This window comes from Carassius gibelio, chromosome B9 (genome assembly GCF_023724105.1).
Source record: "Carassius gibelio isolate Cgi1373 ecotype wild population from Czech Republic chromosome B9, carGib1.2-hapl.c, whole genome shotgun sequence".
Lineage (NCBI taxonomy): Eukaryota > Metazoa > Chordata > Actinopteri > Cypriniformes > Cyprinidae > Carassius > Carassius gibelio.
In genome coordinates this window covers 9,361,874-9,381,457 of record NC_068404.1, presented here as the reverse complement: position 1 = coordinate 9,381,457, position 19,584 = coordinate 9,361,874, and the positions used below count along the sequence as shown (strand labels likewise).

Genomic DNA, 19,584 nt, shown 5'->3' with positions numbered 1-19,584 from the left:
CCCCCACCGCTTTACAAATTATCATATGGTTATTGTGAAAGAAACAACATCCATTATATAAACAATACCTTATCTATCAATTGATTGCTCCGACCCCATCTCATGGCAAATTGTAACTATTTTATTAGGTGGCGATTTAATATGATTTGTAAGATGTGATTTGAATGGAATGGATGTTTTTATAAGAAAATATATATAAGCAGGAAGGTCTACAACTAAACCTAACCATCCGCAGCCGGATTCTTATGAACTAGCCACCAAAAACAAAAACATCAAACTAGTTGCCATAAGAGAGTGTTGGATTGCTCTCATAAACAATTGTGAATGCAGTTATATAATTTTCTATTTTATTGAATTTTACATTATCAAAAGCAGCAATTAATAGTTTATTATGGCAAAAGTCATAGTTATTGGGGTAGCACTTTATTTTACAGTCCTGCTCCTCATGTACATACTATGTACTTATTATAGTAATTACAATAACTATGTAATAACTAGGTACTAACCCTAAACCTAACCCTACCCCATGTAGTTACCTTGTGTTACCAGAACTTTCTTAGATAAATACACTGTTAGTACACTATAAGTACATGTTAGTACACGTACTGTAAAATAAAGTGCAACTGTTATTGGTTTGGTAATAGCAAGAATTGGACCTTAAAATAAAGTGTGAACTTTTTTGGAAATATATATTAAAATGTTATGAACAAAATATTAACTTATTTTAAATATTCATATTTATTTTAGATTTATGACTCTGCAGACTCTCATTCAAGGCAAAGCAGAATGTATTGTAATATTTTGTTGGTTTCCTGGTCACACTATTAACAAACTTTTAACTATGACTTTTGCATCAAGAAACTCTAAACTTGCTGCTTATTAATGGTTAGTAAGGTGGTAAAAGTGGTTACATTTAGGTATCTGGCAGGATCATGGGATCTAGAATATGGTAATTCAGAATATGTGCTTTGTAAGTAGGAAAATATGTTAGTAACTAGCATGCTAATAAACAACTAGTTAATAGTGAGAATCACTTTTCCAAAACATTTGTCTTATCAATAGAAACTTCACTCAATCTGTCCTACTCATCTAATAAAAACAAATGGGTTATTTGGCGAGCATTTGTCAGTTTCCATTAACAGTCCACTTAAAGTGAAGGTTTTAGCGATGCATTCTGAGATTGTCAAGAGTTGTTGTGTGAAACAGTTTTGACACCCTGTTGTGTACACCAGCACACACACACACACACACACACACACACAAACAAACAAATGTTGTTATTTTGCCCTCCACAAAAGTCTTGACCTAGACAGAGCTTCATGCTCAGTATGAGAGCGGTCATTGTCTAGCTGTCTCCCACCCAGAGTGCTTCACCAACTTTCAAGGACTTTCAAGAGTTGCTGACACTCTGTTTTACTTTCCCCTCTATCCTTGCTCAATAAGTGGGCAGTTACCTGTTAAACACTCTTGGACTGATCATATGAGTGGGCAGCTCCAATTTCTCTCCAGTGGGGTGTTGTCCCCTGATCTGTGAGAGCCATTTGATGGTTGCCCAAAGATGGACAATCAAGAGTCCTATCCACCTGCCTCCTTCTCTGGTCTCCTAAATGGTTATTTGCCGCCAACACCTCTCCAACCAGTAGAAAACCAGTTTCAAATGCACTGTTGTCAGATATTACTTGGATACACTCAAAACACAATACCTCCACTTACAACATTTAATTCTTGGCAGGTCTTCTCTGTCATACCAATATTACAGTAATTGTACTGTGTCATTATGAAAGTAATAGAGCTGCAAGAAGTCTCGCAATTTCTCTCCGATTTGAGATGTAAGTATAACGGTGGAGAATGACCCGATGGTGTCTCTCCAGTAAAACATAACGAGCAGCCAGTTAAGGCTGCGGCTCCAGATAAAGTTAATGGAGCTTGAATTGAGCTCCTAATTTCCCTGTCTCTGTTACATTTATTCAGCTTCACTTTGCTAAGCAACTGTGAATGGCTATCCAGGAAAAGATACCACAGGCTATGGAGGAGGTGAGGAACCACACACAACGAGAGCGGCTGGAGACCAGTATGACAGGATCTGAAGTCCAGATTGCATCATTGTTACAGACAGCACACGGACATTCAGAACACACTCTCTGGACTTAGCTGTTGTTCTCCAGGATATGAGATGTGACAATTGAGAAGATGCGATATTTTTAAAACATATCCATGGTGTTCTATGTGTAAAAGTGCCAGTGGCTGCATGGGAAAAGCACAGGCGCATCATTTATACTTGTACACTCACACACTTACATGCACTCGCACATATACACAAAACACACATATTAAAACGTTTTTAGCAGATGAGGCACTTAGCTGGCTCTTAAAACAGAGTGTCACTCTCTATGTGTCCCTGTGATGGGTTCGTGCTCTGCAATTACACACACAATTAGAGCCACACTCACTCACTACCACATCTCTGCCATGGAGGTTTTGTTGAAAGTATGTTTTTCCTTCTGTGTGTGTAATGACAGCGAGAAATATTTGTATTTGTGCCAGTGTGAGATTTTTTCGTTCATTTAAAACTCTTAACACACAATATCTCAAAAGCTAACACTGTGTTCTGTAATAAAAGAGTTAATCTATGTTCGTTTTTCAACTTAGGCTCGTTTGAAATATGTGACTGTCTACATTTCTGCAAAAGTGTACCTTTACATACATTCCACAACCGTTTTCAGGCAATAAAATGCTCACAATTTTATATTCTTTTTCCACACCGATTATACAAGACATTGCAGATAGTCATGAATTCCTTGCACAATACCATGTTATGACCTCAAAACACAAAAGGGCATGATTTGTTAACTAATACATTTTGATGTTCGCACCACATTATTGTCTTCATATATATGGCTTTTCTGACGTTGTAAACTTGCTTGGTAGCTCATCTGGTACAGCATTGCACTTAGGGTTAGGGTTAGGGTTAGGGTTAGGTTATTAGTTTTCTGAAACATGAGTTTCAACACTCTAAAACAGAGCTAAAATGCTTATAAATTGCATTTTTATCTTACATTTACATTTGCATTAGGTGGCGTGTTAAATTCGAATGCAATAGAGCTTTAACCTTTTAGTGGCACAAAAAAATACATATATAGCTTAAATTTCCTCAAATGTGTAACCTGAAAAGTGCAGCAAAATGTCCCTGAAGCAATGGATTTCAGGATTTTGCAGATATGTAGTTAGAATCATGTATTTCCAGTGAACCTGGATTGTAAGTTTTTGTCCTAACCAGCTGCCACCACAGAACATTCCCAGTGACAGGAAATGTAATTAATCACTAGGTTTCTGATTTTCATAGGTCCATGATCTCACTCCTCATCTCCTTATTGACGACAAATAGCTTTTCACTGGAAACTTTGTGCATTGTTAGGCACATCACAAGAAAGTGAAAAAAGCACTCTAAAGTTATTCTTATCAGCGGCACTAATCACATGCAACACAATATTTTCTTAATAGCTTGGGTCTCTTTCTTCATTGTTGTGCCCACAAACTCATTAGATCAAAATTCTGCTCCTTGTGTGTATTAATATCAAACAAATGTCCAAATTTTGTTATGATTGACTATTTCTGCTGAAATTCAGAAGTGCACATCCAATGAACGCTTTATTAATACATGAGGCCACGGGCGAGGATTTGTCTTATTCAAAAGATATATCTATGTGATTATGCGAGCCGGTGACGTCATTTGCAGTGATTTATGGGAGTGGGCGGGCACTAAAGAGTTCATTTGGTGTGATTTCTTTGCCACTTTTTTTTTTTGTGGTGGAGAATTCTTTGCAGAATCATGTGTAATGTACTTTTTCATCAACATCCCTGCTTTTGAACACAACTATTAATATATTTAAAAATAATAATAATTAAAGCTGCAAGCAGCATTTACCGGGGTTCAAGCACATTAAGGCCTCTGAGGTGGTCTGAGCCAACCTGGATGCATGGATGACATTTAAACACATCCAAAATGGAGAACAGGCTAACAGACAGACACACACACTGTAAGTAAATGATTAGACTAATATATGTATACTCTATAAGCATATGCACACACACAGACACACACACACACACAGAAAGACACACATATACATGCACAAACATTTTGTTGCAGATATAGGTATTTGAAATAAGTGATAGGTGACAATAAACTTATTGCAAGTCTTCTCTTTTTAAGAGTTTAGATGTCATTTTCAGGTTAAACTGTAATCACAATGTGGCAAAATAGTAAAAACTGATATATCTGTAAGAACAAAATGGAAAACATTGACTCAATGAGATTTAAAATGTTACAACAGTTACATTTTTAATGTTTTGGGATGAATTCATGAATCCTTTCAACAGTACTGTTCAACTTAACTGAATGGGCCCATTAGTGGTCTTCCACTGCCATCTACAGGTTATAAATTGCATTTACTCAAGCAACACTGTTTTTAAACATAACTGTTATAGTGTTTTTTTTTTTTTTTTTTGCCCAATCTCTCTTAAATTTTGCATGCTTGTTTAGAATGAAATTATGCATTGTTTTACACAGTTTTGATAATGTGTGGGCTTTCTGTTTGTATTAATAGGCCTTTGTGTACACTATGAAAAGAACATATTATAAAATTACTGGTTTATAGTTGTCCAAATGCAATTGTTCAACATGTTTTTGATAGTTATTGACCTTCAGAGTCTACAGAATTGTACTTCAGTGGTTTTATTGATTTTCATCTTAAACCGTATCACAAGTATGCCAAAGTAACTTTTTAAAATAATCTTGAATATTTAATTAACAGCTTTATTGACAACATTGGTCCCAGAGGCAAAGTTGTTCAGAATGAGGAGATCTATCATATGATATGAAGATTTAGTGTTTTTGAGTGAATATATGAGCATTTTCAAACAATTTGGGGCCATTTACCATATAAATCTTGTGTTTTGAGACCTTTTCTACTGTTATAGCGCCACCTATTTTCTGATCTCCATGAAACTTTGCATGCTTGTTAAGAGTCACCTGATACATGATTTCACTGAGTTTCATACAGTTTTGAGTTTTCCTTTAGGTTTTATAGGCTTTGGGGTATGTTTGGCCACACCCCTTTTTCTAAATTACCCGGTTACAGCTAACCAAAGGACAAAATTCAACATTTTTTTAATAATTATTGATCTAGAGAGTCCACAGAATATTACTGCAGTGGTTTGGTTCCGATCAGGCAAAAAACCTAGGACTAGTTTGCAAAAGTAGGTTTTTAACATATTTGTGAATAACAATTGAACGATTTGATTGACAGCAATGGTTCTTGAGGCAAAGTTGTGCATTACGAGGAGATCTATCAAATGATATGCATATTGTGTTGATATGTGAAACACCACGTGATTACAGAGCCATAAAACTCGTTAGCGCCAACTAGTGGCCGATTTCTTTCAAAATTCTTACAGACCTTAAGGTTCATGAGTCGAACGTACCCAGCGAGTTTCGTTCCGATCAACATCCGTTAACCCTTTCAAATAGGTGCTTAAATTTGTTTGGCCAATGACGGCCATGTTTTTTGAGATATGCAAATGTCCTCATAGGTACTTGTGCCCCTTCAGACCAAGACACTGCATACCGATTTTCAAGTCGATCGAGCCAACGGTTGCCTAGTTATAGCAATTTATGTGTTTTTTCTATCTTATAGCGCCCCCAAGTGGCAGAGATGCGCAATTTTTTTGATTTGACCGAAGATTGAGCTCATACATATGTGTTCCGAGTTTGGTGAAGATATCTCATTCCGTTCAAGAGTTATAGTCAAAATAGCATTTGGCTAACGTTAGCATAGACGCTTTTTGGTGTACTGTTTCGCGTAAGAATTGAAATTTCAACTTTTTTTTTGATAATTATTGATATTGAGTGTCCAGGGAATATTTATGAAGTGGTTTGGTTCTGATTGGTTGAAAATCCTAGGACTAGTTCGCAAAAGTAGGTTTCGGATATAGCTCGATTTTGCGAGAAAACGGTGCGTCGTAGACCCCAAAAAGGCGCCGTACACTTTTGTTCGGGCTATCCCAAGGATTGCAACAATGCCATGTTTTTGAGTCTATGGCTAACGGTTTACACTTTACGGCCAAAAATGTCCAAAATTTTTGATTTCTGCGCTGTAGCGCCCCCGTTAGGCCGATTGGGCCGGTTCTTTGTATCTGAGTAGCGAGCAAGACTACTACGATCTGACCAAGTTTCAGCTCTCTAGGCCTTACGGTTTGGGCTGCAGGTTCAGTTTTAAGGCGGAAGAATAATAATAATAATTAAAGCTGCAAGCAGCATTTACCGGGGTTCAAGCACATTAAGGCCTCTGAGGTGGTCTGAGCCAACCTGGATGCATGGATGACATTTAAACACATCCAAAATGGAGAACAGGTTAACAGACAGACACACACACTGAAAGTAAATGATTAGACTAATATATGTATACTCTATAAGCATATGCACACACACACAAACAGAAAGACACACATATACATGCACAAACATTTTGTTGCAGATATAGGTATTTGAAATAAGTGATAGGTGACAATAAACTTATTGCAAGTCTTCTCTTTTTAAGAGTTTAGATGTCATTTTCAGGTTAAACTGTAATCACAATGTGGCAAAATAGTAAAAACTGATATATCTGTAAGAACAAAATGGAAAACATTGACTCAATGAGATTTAAAATGTTATAACAGTTACATTTTTAATGTTTTGGGATGAATTCATGAATCCTTTCAACAGTACTGTTCAACTTAACTGAATGAGCCCATTAGTGGTCTTCCACTGCCATCTAGAGGTTATAAATTGCATTTACTCAAGCAACACTGTTTTTAAACATAACTGTTATAGTGTTTTTTTTTGCCCAATCTCTCTTAAATTTTGCATGCTTGTTTAGAATGAAATTATGCATTGTTTTACACAGTTTTGATAATGTGTGGGCTTTCTGTTTGTATTAATAGGCCTTTGTGTACACTATGAAAAGAACATATTATAAAATTACTGGTTTATAGTTGTCCAAATGCAATTGTTCAACATGTTTTTGATAATTATTGACCTTCAGAGTCTACAGAATTGTACTTCAGTGGTTTTATTGATTTTCATCTTAAACCGTATCACAAGTATGCCAAAGTAACTTTTTAAAATAATCTTGAATATTTAATTAACAGCTTTATTGACAACATTGGTCCCAGAGGCAAAGTTGTTCAGAATGAGGAGATCTATCATATGATATGAAGATTTAGTGTTTTTGAGTGAATATATGAGCATTTTCAAACAATTTGGGGCCATTTACCATATAAATCTTGTGTTTTGAGACCTTTTCTACTGTTATAGCGCCACCTATGGTCTGATCTCCATGAAACTTTGCATGCTTGTTAAGAGTCACCTGATACATGATTCCACGAAGTTTCATAAAGTTTTGAGTTTTCGTTTAGGTTTTATAGGCTTTGGGGTATGTTTGGCCACACCCCTTTTACTAAATTACCCCTTTACAGCTAACCAAAGGACAAAATTCAAAATTTTTTTGATAATTATTGATCTAGAGAGTCCACAGAATATTACTGCAGTGGTTTGGTTCCGATCGCACAAAAAACCTAGGACTAGTTCGTAAAAGTAGGTTTTTAACATATTTGTGAATAACATTTGAACGATTTGATTGACAACAATGGTTCTTGAGGCAAAGTTGTGCATTATGAGGAGATCTATCAAATGATATGCATATTGTGTTGATAAGTGAAACACCACGTGATTACAGAGCCATAAAACTCGTTAGCGCCAACTAGTGGCCGATTTCTTTCAAAATTCTTACAGACCTTAAGGTTCATGAGTCGAACGTACCCAGCGAGTTTCGTTCCGATCAACATCCGTTAACCCTTTCAAATAGGTGCTTAAATTTGTTTGGCCAATGGCGGCCATGTTTTTTGAGATATGCAAATGTCCTCATAGGTACTTGTGCCCCTTCAGACCAAGACACTGCATACCGATTTTCAAGTCGATCGAGCCAACGGTTGCCTAGTTATAGCAATTTATGTGTTTTTTCTATCTTATAGCGCCCCCAAGTGGCAGAGATGTGCAATTTTTTTGATTTGACCAAAGATTGAGCTCGTACATATGAGTACCGAGTTTGGTGAAGATATCTCATTCCGTTCAAGAGTTATAGTCAAAATAGCATTTGGCTAACGTTAGCATAGACGCTTTTTGGCATACTGTTTCGCGTAAGAATTGAAATTTCAACTTTTTTTTGATAATTATTGATATTGAGTGTCCAGGGAATATTTATGAATTGGTTTGGTTCTGATTGGTTGAAAATCCTAGGACTAGTTCGCAAAAGTAGGTTTCGGATATAGCTCGATTTTGCGAGAAAACGGTGCGTCGTAGACCCCAAAAAGGCGCCGTACACTTTTGTTCGGGCTAACCCAAGGATTGCAACAATGCCATGTTTTTGAGTCTACGGCTAACGGTTTACGATTTACGGCCAAAAATGTCCAAAATTTTAGTTTTTTGCGCTGTAGCGCCCCCGTTAGGTCGATTGGGTCGAGACTCGGTATCTGACAAGAAGGCCGGACTACTACATTCTGACCAAATTTCAGCTTTCTAGGCCTTACGGTTTGGGCTGCACGAACAGTTTGAGTGGAGAATAATAATAATAATAATAATAATTAAAGCTGCAAGCAGCATTTACGGGGTTCAAGCACTTAAGGCATCTTAGGTGGTCAGAGCCAACCTGGACGTATATGGATGGCCGTTAAACACATCCAAAATGGAGAATAGGCTAACAGACAGACACACACTGAAATTAAATGATTAAACTCGTTTTTAAGATTTTAGATGTCATTTTCAGGTTTCACTGTAATCATAATGTGGCAAAATTTTAAAAACTGATATGTCTGAATGAACAAAATGGAAAACTTTAACTCAATGAGATTTGAAATGTTGTAAGAGTGTTTTTTTGTATTGTTTAGGCATTACATCCTTTCAACTGTACAGTTTAAGTTAGCTGAATGAGCCCATTAGTGGTTTTCCGCTGCCATCTAGTGGTTATAAATGGCAATTTCTCATACATCAATGTGTTAATCCTTTTAACTCTTAGTGTTTTTTGCCCAATATCTCTTAAATATGGCATGCTCGTTTAGAATGAAATTATGCATTATTTTACACAGTTTTGATAATTTGTGGGCTTTCTGTTTGTATTAATAGGCCTTTGTGTACACTATGCAAATAACATATCATAAAATTACTGGTTTATAGTTGTCCAAATGCAATTGTTCAACATGTTTTTGATAATTATTGACCTTCTGAGTCTAGAGAATTGTATTTCAGTGGTTTTATTGATTTTCAGCTTAAAGCCTTGGAATACTTTGCCAAAGTAACTTTTTCAAATAATCTTGAATATTTAATTAACAGCTTTATTGACAACATTGGTCCCAGAGGCAAAGTTGTTCAGAATAAGGAGATGTATCATATGATATGAAGATCTAGTGTTTTTGAGTGAATATATGAACATTTTCAAACAATTTGAGGCCATTTACCATATAAATCTTGTGTTTTGAGACCTTTTCTACTGTTATAGCGCCACCTATGGTCTGATCTCCATGAAACTTTGCATGCTTGTTAAGAGTCACCTGTTACATGATTTCACTGAGTTTCATAAAGTTTTGAGTTTTCGTTTAGGTTTTATAGGCTTTGGGGTATGTTTGGCCATACCCCTTTTACTAAATTACCCCGTTACAGCTAACCAAAGGACAAAATTCAACATTTTTTTAATAATTATTGATCTACAGAGTCCACAGAATATTACTGCAGTGGTTTGGTTCCGATCGGGCAAAAAACCTAGGACTAGTTCGCAAAAGTAGGTTTTTAACATATTTGTGAATAACAATTGAACGATTTGATTGACAGCAATGGTTCTTGAGGCAAAGTTGTGCATTACGAGGAGATCTATCAAATGATATGCATATTGTGTTGATATGTGAAACACCACGTGATTACAGAGCCATAAAACTCGTTAGCGCCAACTAGTGGCCGATTTCTTTCAAAATTCTTACAGACCTTAAGGTTCATGAGTCGAACGTACCCAGTGAGTTTCGTTCCGATCAACATCCGTTAACCCTTTCAAATAGGTGCTTAAAATTGTTTGGCCAATGGCGGCCATGTTTTTTGAGATATGCAAATGTCCTCATAGGTACTTGTGCCCCTTCCGGCCAAGACACTGCATACCAATTTTCAAGTCGATCGAGCCAACGGTTGCTTAGTTATAGACATTTATGTGTTTTTTCTATCTTATTGCGCCCCCAAGTGGCAGAGATGCGCAATTTTTTTTATTTGACCAAAGATTGAGCTCATACATATGTGTACCATGTTTGGTGAAGATATCTCATTTCATTCATGAGTTATAGCCTGTTGCGTAAAATTGGTCCTCGACTTTCGAAAGTTTTGGCATCCCATTACGACAGTGAGTCGAAATTTCTACTTTTTTTTGATAATTATTGATATACACTGGACAGAGAACATTTCTGCAGTGGTTTGGTTCAGATTGGGCGAAAAACCTAGGACAAGTTCGCAAAAGTAGGTTTTGGACATACGTCAAATTTGCGAAAAAACGAGGCCTCCTAGACCCAAAATCAGAGTGACCGTTTTTAATTTCGCATGACCCACGGATTCCAGAAATGTTAAATTTTTGGCTCTATCACAAGCGGTTTAGGAGCTATTAGCAAAAACGCATTTTTGATCACTGTAGCGCCCCCCACTGGCCGATTGGGCCGGATCTTTGCGCCTGAGTAGCGAGCAAGACTACTACCTTTTGACCAAGTTTCAGCTCTCTAGGCCTTACGGTTTGGGCTGCCCGTTCAGTTTTAAGGCGGAAAAATAATAATAATAATAATAAAAATCCTAACAATTACAATAGGGTTTCAGCACTGCGTGCTTGAACCCCTAATTAAAGCTGCAAGCAGCATTTTACCGGGGTTCAAGCATTTAAGGCATCTGAGGTGGTCTGAGCCAACCTGGATGTACGGATGACAGTTAAACACATCCAAACTGGAGAATCGGCTGACAGACAGACACACGCACTGAAATTCAATGATTAAACTAATATATTAATACTCTATAAGCATTATACACACACACACACACACACACATATACATGCACAAACATTTTGTTGCAGATATAGGTATTTGAAATAAGTGATAGGTGACAATAAACTTATTGCAAGTCTTCTCTTTTTAAGAGTTTAGATGTCATTTTCAGGTTAAACTGTAATCACAATGTGGCAAAATTTTAAAAACTGATACATCTGTATGAACAAAATGGAAAACATCAAATCAATTAGATTTAGAATGTTATAACAGTTAATTTATTAATGTTTAGCTTGAATTCATGAAAACAGAACTGTTTAACTTAACTCAATGAGCCCATTAGTGGTCTTCCGCTGCCATCTAGTGGTTATAAATTGCATTTACTCAAACAACAGTGTTTTTAAACATAACTGTTATAGTGTTATTTTTTGCCCAATCTCTCTTAAATTTTGCATGCTTGTTAAGAATGAAATTATGCATTATTTTACACAGTTTTGATAATTTGTGGGCTTTCTGTTTGTATTAATAGGCCTTTGTGTACACTATGCAAATAACATATTATAAAATCAGTGGTTTATAGTTGTCCAAATGCAATTGTTAAACATGTTTTTGATAATTATTGACCTTCAGAGTCTACAGAATTGTACTTCAGTGGTTTTATTGATTTTTAGCTTAAAGCCTTGGAATACTTTGCCAAAGTAACTTTTTAAAATAATCTTGAATATTTAATTAACAGATTCATTGACAACATTGGTCCCAGAGGCAAAGTTGTTCAGAATGAGGAGATCTATCATATGATATGAAGATCTAGTGTTTTTGAGTGAATATATGAGCATTTTCAAACAATTTGAGGCAATTAACCATATAAATCTTGTGTTTTGAGACCTTTTCTACTGTTATAGCGCCACCTATGGTCCGTTCTCCATGAAACTTTGCAGCCTTGTTAAGAGTCACCTTTTCCATGATTTCACCTAGTTTCATAAAGTTTAGAGTTTTTGTTTAGGTTTTATAGACTTTGGGGTATGTTCGGCCACACCCCTTTTCTTAATTACCCCTTTAACGCTAACCAAAGTACAAAATTCAACATTTTTTTGATAATTATTGATCTAGACAGTCCACAGAATATTACTGCAGTGGTTTGGTTCCGATCGAACAAAAAACCTAGGACTAGTTCGCAAAAGTAGGTTTTTAACCTATTTGTGAATAACAATTGAACGATTTGATTGACAGCAATGGTTCTTGAGGCGAAGTTGTGCATTATGAGGAGACCTATCATATGATATTAAGATCTAGTGTTTGTTTGAATGTATGAACATGTCCTACAAATTGTGATCATTTTCTATTTGAAAATGTGTGTTTTTGAGGCTTTTTCAACTGTTATAGCGCCACCTATGGTCCGATCTCCATGAAACATTGCATGCTTGTTAAGAGTCACCTGGTACATGTTTTTACCTAGTTTCATAAAGTTTTGAGTTTTCGTTTAGGTTTTATAGGCTTTGGGGTATGTTCGGCCACACCCCTTTTCTTAATTACCCCTTTAACGCTAACCAAAGTACAAAATTCAACATTTTTTTGATAATTGTTGATCTAGAGAGTCCACAGATTATTACTGCAGTGGTTTGGTTCCGATCGGACAAAAAACCTAGGACTAGTTCGCAAAAGTAGGTTTTTAACATATTTGTGAATAATTAATGAACAATTTGATTGACAGCAATGGTTCTTGAGGCAAAGTTGTGCATTATGAGGAGATCTATCAAATGATATGCATATTGTGTTGATATGTGAAACACCACGTGATTACAGAGCCATAAAACTCGTTAGCGCCAACTAGTGTCCGATTTCTTTCAAAATTCTTACAGACCTTAAGGTTCATGAGTCGAACGTACCCAGCGAGTTTCGTTCCGATCAACATCCGTTAACACTTTCAAATAGGTGCTTAAAATTATTTGGCCAATGGCGGCCATGTTTTTTGAGCTATGCAAATGTCCTCATAGGTATTTGTGCCCCTTCAGACCAAGACACTGCATACCAATTTTCAAGTCGATCAAGCCAACGGTTGCCTAGTTATAGCCATTTATGTGTTTTTTTCTTTTTATAGCGCCCCCAAGTGGCAGAGGTGTGCAATTTTTTTTTATTTGACCAAAGTTTTAGCTCATACAAATGTTCAGCGAGTTTGGTTAAGATATCTCATTTCATTCATGAGTTATAGCCTGTTGTGTAAAATTGGTCCTCGACTTTCGAACATTTTGGCATCCCATTACGACAGTGGGTCGAAATTTCTACTTTTTTTTGATAATTATTAATATTCACTGGACAGAGAACATTTCTGCAGTGGTTTGGTTCAGATTGGGCGAAAAACCTAGGACTAGTTCGCAAAAGTAGGTTTTGGACATACGTCAAATTTGCGAAAAAACGAGGCCTCCTAGACCCAAAATCAGAGTGACCGTTTTTAATTTCGCATGACCCAGGGATTCCAGAAATGTTAAATTTTTGGCTCTATCACAAGCGGTTTAGGAGCTATTAGCAAAAACGCATTTTTGATCGCTGTAGCGCCCCCCAAAGGCCGATTGGGCCGGTTCTTTGTATCTGAGTAGCGAGCAAGACTACTACCTTTTGACCAAGTTTCAGCTCTCTAGGCCTTACGGTTTGGGCTGCCCGTTCAGTTTTAAGGCGGAAAAATAATAATAATAATAATAATTAAAGCTGCAAGCAGCATTTTACCGGGGTTCAAGCACATTAAGGCCTCTGAGGTGGTCAGAGCCAACCTGGATGCATGGATGACAGTTAAACACATCCAAAATGGAGAACAGGCTAACAGACAGACACACTCACTGAAAGTAAATGATTAGACTAATATATGTATACTCTATGAGCATATGCACACACACACACACACACAAAGACACACAAAGATACACATATACATGCACAAACATTTTGTTGCAGATATAGGTATTTGAAATAAGTGATAGGTGACAATAAACTTATTGCAAGTCTTCTCTTTTTTTAGAGTTTAGATGTTATTTTCAGATTAAACTGTAATCATAATGTGGCAAAATTGTTAAAACTGATACATCTGTTTGAACAAAATGGAAAACATCAATTCAATGAGATTTAAAATGTTATAACAGTTAATTTATTAATGTTTTGGCATGAATTCATAAAAACAGTACTAGCTGAATGAGCCCATTAGTGGTCTTCCGCTGCCATCTAGTGGTTATAAATTGCATTTACTCAAACAACACTGTGTTTTTAAACATAACTGTTAAAGTGTTGTTGTTGGGGTTTTTTGCCCTATCGCTCTTAAATTTTGCATGCTTGTTTAGAATGAAATTATGCATTACTTTACACAGATTTGATAATTTGTGGGATTTCTGTTTGTATTAATAGGCCTTTGTGCCTCTGGGGTGGTCTCGGCCAACCAGCATGTATGGATGACATTTAAACACATCCAAAAGACAGACACACACACACTGAAACTAGTTTAAATTATTAAACTAGTTTTTAAGAGTTAAGATGTCATTCAGGTTGCACTCTAATCACAATGTGGCAAAATTGTAAAAAATTATGTGTCTGTATGAACAAAATGGAAAACATTGATTCAATAAGATTTAACATGTTATAACAGTTAATTTATTAATGTTTTGGCATGAATTCATGAATCCTTTCAACAGTGCTGTTCAACTTTACTGAATGAGCCCATTAGTGGTCTTCCGCTGCCATCTAGTGGTTATAAATTGCATTTACTCAAACAACCCTGGTTTTAAACATAACTGTTATAGTGTTGTTATTTTTTTTTCCCAATCTCTCTTAAATTTTGCATGCTTGTTTAGAATGAAATTATGCATTATTTTACACAGTTTTGATAATGTGTGTACTTTCTGTTTTTATTAATAGGCCTTTGTGTACACTATGCAAATAACATATTATAAAATTATTGGTTTATAGTTGCCCAAACGCAATTGTTCAACATGTTTTTGATAATTATTGACCTTCAGAGTCTAGAGAATTGTACTTCAGTGGTTTTATTGATTTTCATTTTAAACCGTATCACAAGTATGCCAAAGTAACTTTTTTAAATAATCTTGAATATTTAATTAACAGCTTTATTGACAACATTGGTCCCAGAGGCAAAGTTGTTCAGAATGAGGAGCTGTATCATATGATATGAAGATTTAGTGTTTTTGAGTGAATATATGAACATTTTCAAACAATTTGAGGCCATTTACCATAGAAATCTTGTGTTTTGAGACCTTTTCTACTGTTATAGCGCCACCTATGGTCTGATCTCCATGAAACTTTGCATGCTTGTTAAGAGTAACCTGTTACATGATTTTACTGAGTTTCATAAAGTTTTGAGTTTTCGTTTAGGTTTTATAGGCTTTGGGGTATGTTTGGCCACACCCCTTTTTCTAAATTACCCCTTTACAGCTAACCAAAGGACAAAATTCAACATTTTTTTAATAATTATTGATCTAGAGAGTCCACAGAATATTACTGCAGTGGTTTGGTTCCGATCGGACAAAAAACCTAGGACTAGTTCGCAAAAGTAGGTTTTTAACATATTTGTGAATAACAATTGAACGATTTGATTGACAGCAATGGTTCTTGAGGCAAAGTTGTGCATTATGAGGAGATCTATCAAATGATATGCATATTGTGTTGATATGTGAAACACCACGTGATTACAGAGCCATAAAACTCGTTAGCGCCAACTAGTGGCCGATTTCTTTCAAAATTCTTACAGACCTTAAGGTTCATGAGTTGAACGTACCCAGCGAGTTTCATTCTGATCAACATCCGTTAACCCTTTCAAATAGGTACTTAAAATTGTTTGGCCAATGGCGGCCATGTTTTTTTGAGATATGCAAATGTCCTCATAGGTACTTGTGCCCCTTGAGACCAAGACACTGCATACCGATTTTCAAGTTGATCGAGCCAACGGTTGCCTAGTTATAGCAATTTATGTGTTTTTTCTATCTTATAGCGCCCCCAAGTGGCAGAGATGCGCAATTTTTTTGATTTGACCAAAGATTGAGCTCATACATATGTGTACCGAGTTTGGTGAAGATATCTCATTCCGTTCAAGAGTTATAGTCAAAATAGTATTTGGCTAACGTTAGCATAGACGCTTTTTGGCGTACTGTTTTGCGTAAGAATTGAAATTTCAACTTTTTTTTAATAATTATTGATATTGAGTGTCCAGGGAATATTTATGAAGTGGTTTGGTTCTGATTGGTTGAAAATCCTAGGACTAGTTCGCAAAAGTAGGTTTCGGATATAGCTCGATTTTGCGAGAAAACGGTGCGTCGTAGACCCCAAAAAGGCGCCGTGCACTTTTGTTCGGGCTAACCCAAGGATTGCAACTATGCCATGTTTTTGAGTCTACGGCTAACGGTTTACGATTTACGGCCAAAAATGTCCAAAATTTTAGTTTTTTGCGCTGTAGCGCCCCCGTTAGGCCGATTGGGTCGAGACTCGGTATCTGACAAGAAGGCCGGACTACTACATTCTGACCAAATTTCAGCTTTCTAGGCCTTACGGTTTGGGCTGCACGAACAGTTTGAGTGGAGAATAATAATAATAATAATAATAATAATAATAATTAAAGCTGCAAGCAGCATTTACGGGGTTCAAGCACATTAAGGCCTCTGAGGTGGTCTGAGCCAACCTGGACGTATGGATGACCGTTAAACACATCCAATATGGAGAATAGGCTGACAGACAGACACACGCACTGAAATTAAATGATTAAACTAGTTTTTAAGAGTTTGGATGTCATTTTCAGGTTTCACTGTAATCATAATGTGGCAAAATTTTAAAAACTGATAAGTCTGTATGAAGAAAATTGAAAACTTTAACAGTGAGATTTAAAACGTTGCAACAGTGGGTTTTTTTATTGTTTGGGCATGAATTCATAAATCTTTTCAAAAGTACTGTTTCAATTTGCAGAATGAGCCCATTAGTGGTCTTCCGCTGCCATCTAGTGGTTATAAATTGCATTTACTCAAACAACACTGTTTTTAAACATAACTGTTATAGTATAGTGTTATGTTTTTTGCCCAATCTCTCTTAAATTTTACATACTTGTTTAGGATGAAATTAGGCATTATTTTACACAGTTTTGATAATTTGTGGGCTTTCTGTTTGTATTAATAGGCCTTTGTGTACACTATGAAAAGAACATATTATAAAATTACTGGTTTATAGTTGTCCAAATAAAATTGTTCAACATGTTTTTGATAATTATTGACCTTCAGAGTCTAGAGAATTGTACTTCAGTGGTTTTATTGATTTAATTTTCAGCTTAAAGCCTTGGACTACTTTGCCAAAGTAACTTTTTTAAATAATCTTCAATATTTAATTAACAGCTTTATTGACAACATTGGTCCCAGAAGTTGTTCAGAATGAGGAGATCTATCATATGATATGAAGATCTAGTGTTTATGTGAATATATGAGCATTTTCAGACAATTTGAGGCCATTTACCATGTAAATCTTATGTTTTGAGACCTTTTCTACTGTTATAGCGCCACCTATGGTCCGATCTCCATGAAAATTTGCATGGTTGTTAAGGGTCAGCTGTTACATGTTTTCATCAAGTTTCATAAAGTTTTGAGTTTTCGTTTAGGTTTTATATGCTTTTGGGTATTTTGGTCACGCCCCTTTTCTAATTTAGCCAGTTATAGCTAACCAAAGGACAAAATTCTGAAAAAATTTTGATAATTATTGATCTAGAGAGTCCAGAGAAAATTACTGCAGTGGTTTGGTTTCGATCGGGTAAAAAACCTGGGACTAGTTCGCAAAAGTAGCTTGTTGACATATTTGTGAATTGCAATTGAACGATTTGATTGACATCTTCGCTCCTTGAGGCAAAGTTGTTCACAAAGAGGAGATCTATCATATGATATGAAGATCTAGTGTTTGTGTGAATGTATGAACATGTCCAACAAATTGTGATCATTTTCTATTGAAAATGTGTGTTTTTGAGGCTTTTTCAAATGTTATAGCGCCACCTATGATCCGATCTCCATGACACTTTGCATGCTTGTTAAGAGTCACCTGTTACATGTTCTCACCGAGTTTCATAAAGTTTTGAGTTTTCGTTTAGGTTTTATAGGCTTTGGGGTGTGTTTGGCCACACCCCTTTTCTAAATGACTGATTTAAAGCTAGCCAAACGACAAAATTCAACATTTTTTTGATAATTATTGATCTAGAGAGTCCACAGAATATTACTGCAGTAGTTTGGTTCCGATCGGACAAAAAACCTAGGACTAGTTCGCAAAAGTAGGTTTTTAACATATTTGTGAATAACAATTGAACGATTTGATTGACAGCAATGGTTCTTGAGGCAAAGTTGTGCATTATGAGGAGATCTATCAAATGATATGCATATTGTGTTGATATGTGAAACACCACGTGATTACAGAGCCATAAAACTCGTTAGCGCCAACTAGTGGCCGATTTCTTTCAAAATTTTTACAGACCTTAAGGTTCATGAGTCGAACGTACCCAGTGAGTTTCGTTCCGATCAACATCCGTTAACCCTTTCAAATAGGTGCTTAAAATTGTTTGGCCAATGGCGGCCATGTTTTTTGAGATATGCAAATGTCCTCATAGGTACTTGTGCCCCTTCAGACCAAGACACTGCATACCAATTTTCAAGTCGATCGAGCCAACGGTTGCCTAGTTATAGCCATTTATGTGTTTTTTCTATCTTATTGCGCCCCCAAGTGGCAGAGATGAGCAATTTTTTTGATTTGACCAAAGATTGAGCTCATACATATGTGTACCGAGTTTGGTGAAGATATCTCATTCCGTTCAAGAGTTATAGTTAAAATAGCATTTGGCTAACGTCAGCATAGACGCTTTTTGGCATACTGTTTCGCGTAAGAATTGAAATTTCAACTTTTTTTTGATAATTATTGATATTGAGTGTCCAGGGAATATTTCTGAAGTGGTTTGGTTCTGATTGGTTGAAAATCCTAGGACTAGTTCGCAAAAGTAGGTTTCGGATATAGCTCGATTTTGCGCGAAAACGGTGCCTCGTAGAGCAAAAAATGCAGTTGTGCACTTTTGTTCGGACTAACCCAAGGATTGCAACGATGCCATGTTTTTGAGTCTACGGCTAACGGTTTACGATCTGCGGCCAAAAATGTCAAAAATTTTAGTTTTTTGCGCAGTAGCGCCCCCATTAGGCCGATTGGGCCGGTTTTTTGTATCTGAGTAGCGAGCAGGACTACTACCATCTGACCAAGTTTCAGCTCTCTAGGCCTTACGGTTTGGGCTGCACGTTCAGTTTTAAGGCGGAAAAATAATAATAATTAAAGCTGCAAGCAGCATTTACCGGGGTTCAAGCATTTAAGGCATCTGAGGTGGTCAGAGCCAAACCTGGACGTATGGATGACCGCTAAACACATCCAAAATGGAGAATAGGCTAACAAACAGACACACACACTGAAAGTAAATTATTAGACTAATAT

At 36.3% G+C, this 19,584-nt stretch overlaps 1 long non-coding RNA gene across 1 annotated transcript in view; it reads left to right on the top strand.

Annotated features, from left to right (window-relative positions):
* The first annotated feature begins 5,575 nt into the window (after window positions 1–5,575).
* The window catches only part of LOC127964700 (uncharacterized), a 49,354-nt gene continuing 35,345 nt past the window's right edge, over window positions 5,576–19,584 (top strand). Inside the window, exons 1-3 of the long non-coding RNA XR_008155119.1 lie at window positions 5,576–5,981; window positions 8,358–8,547; window positions 16,562–18,211. This is a non-coding gene — a long non-coding RNA (uncharacterized LOC127964700). The remainder of the gene's footprint in view (window positions 5,982–8,357; window positions 8,548–16,561; window positions 18,212–19,584) is intronic.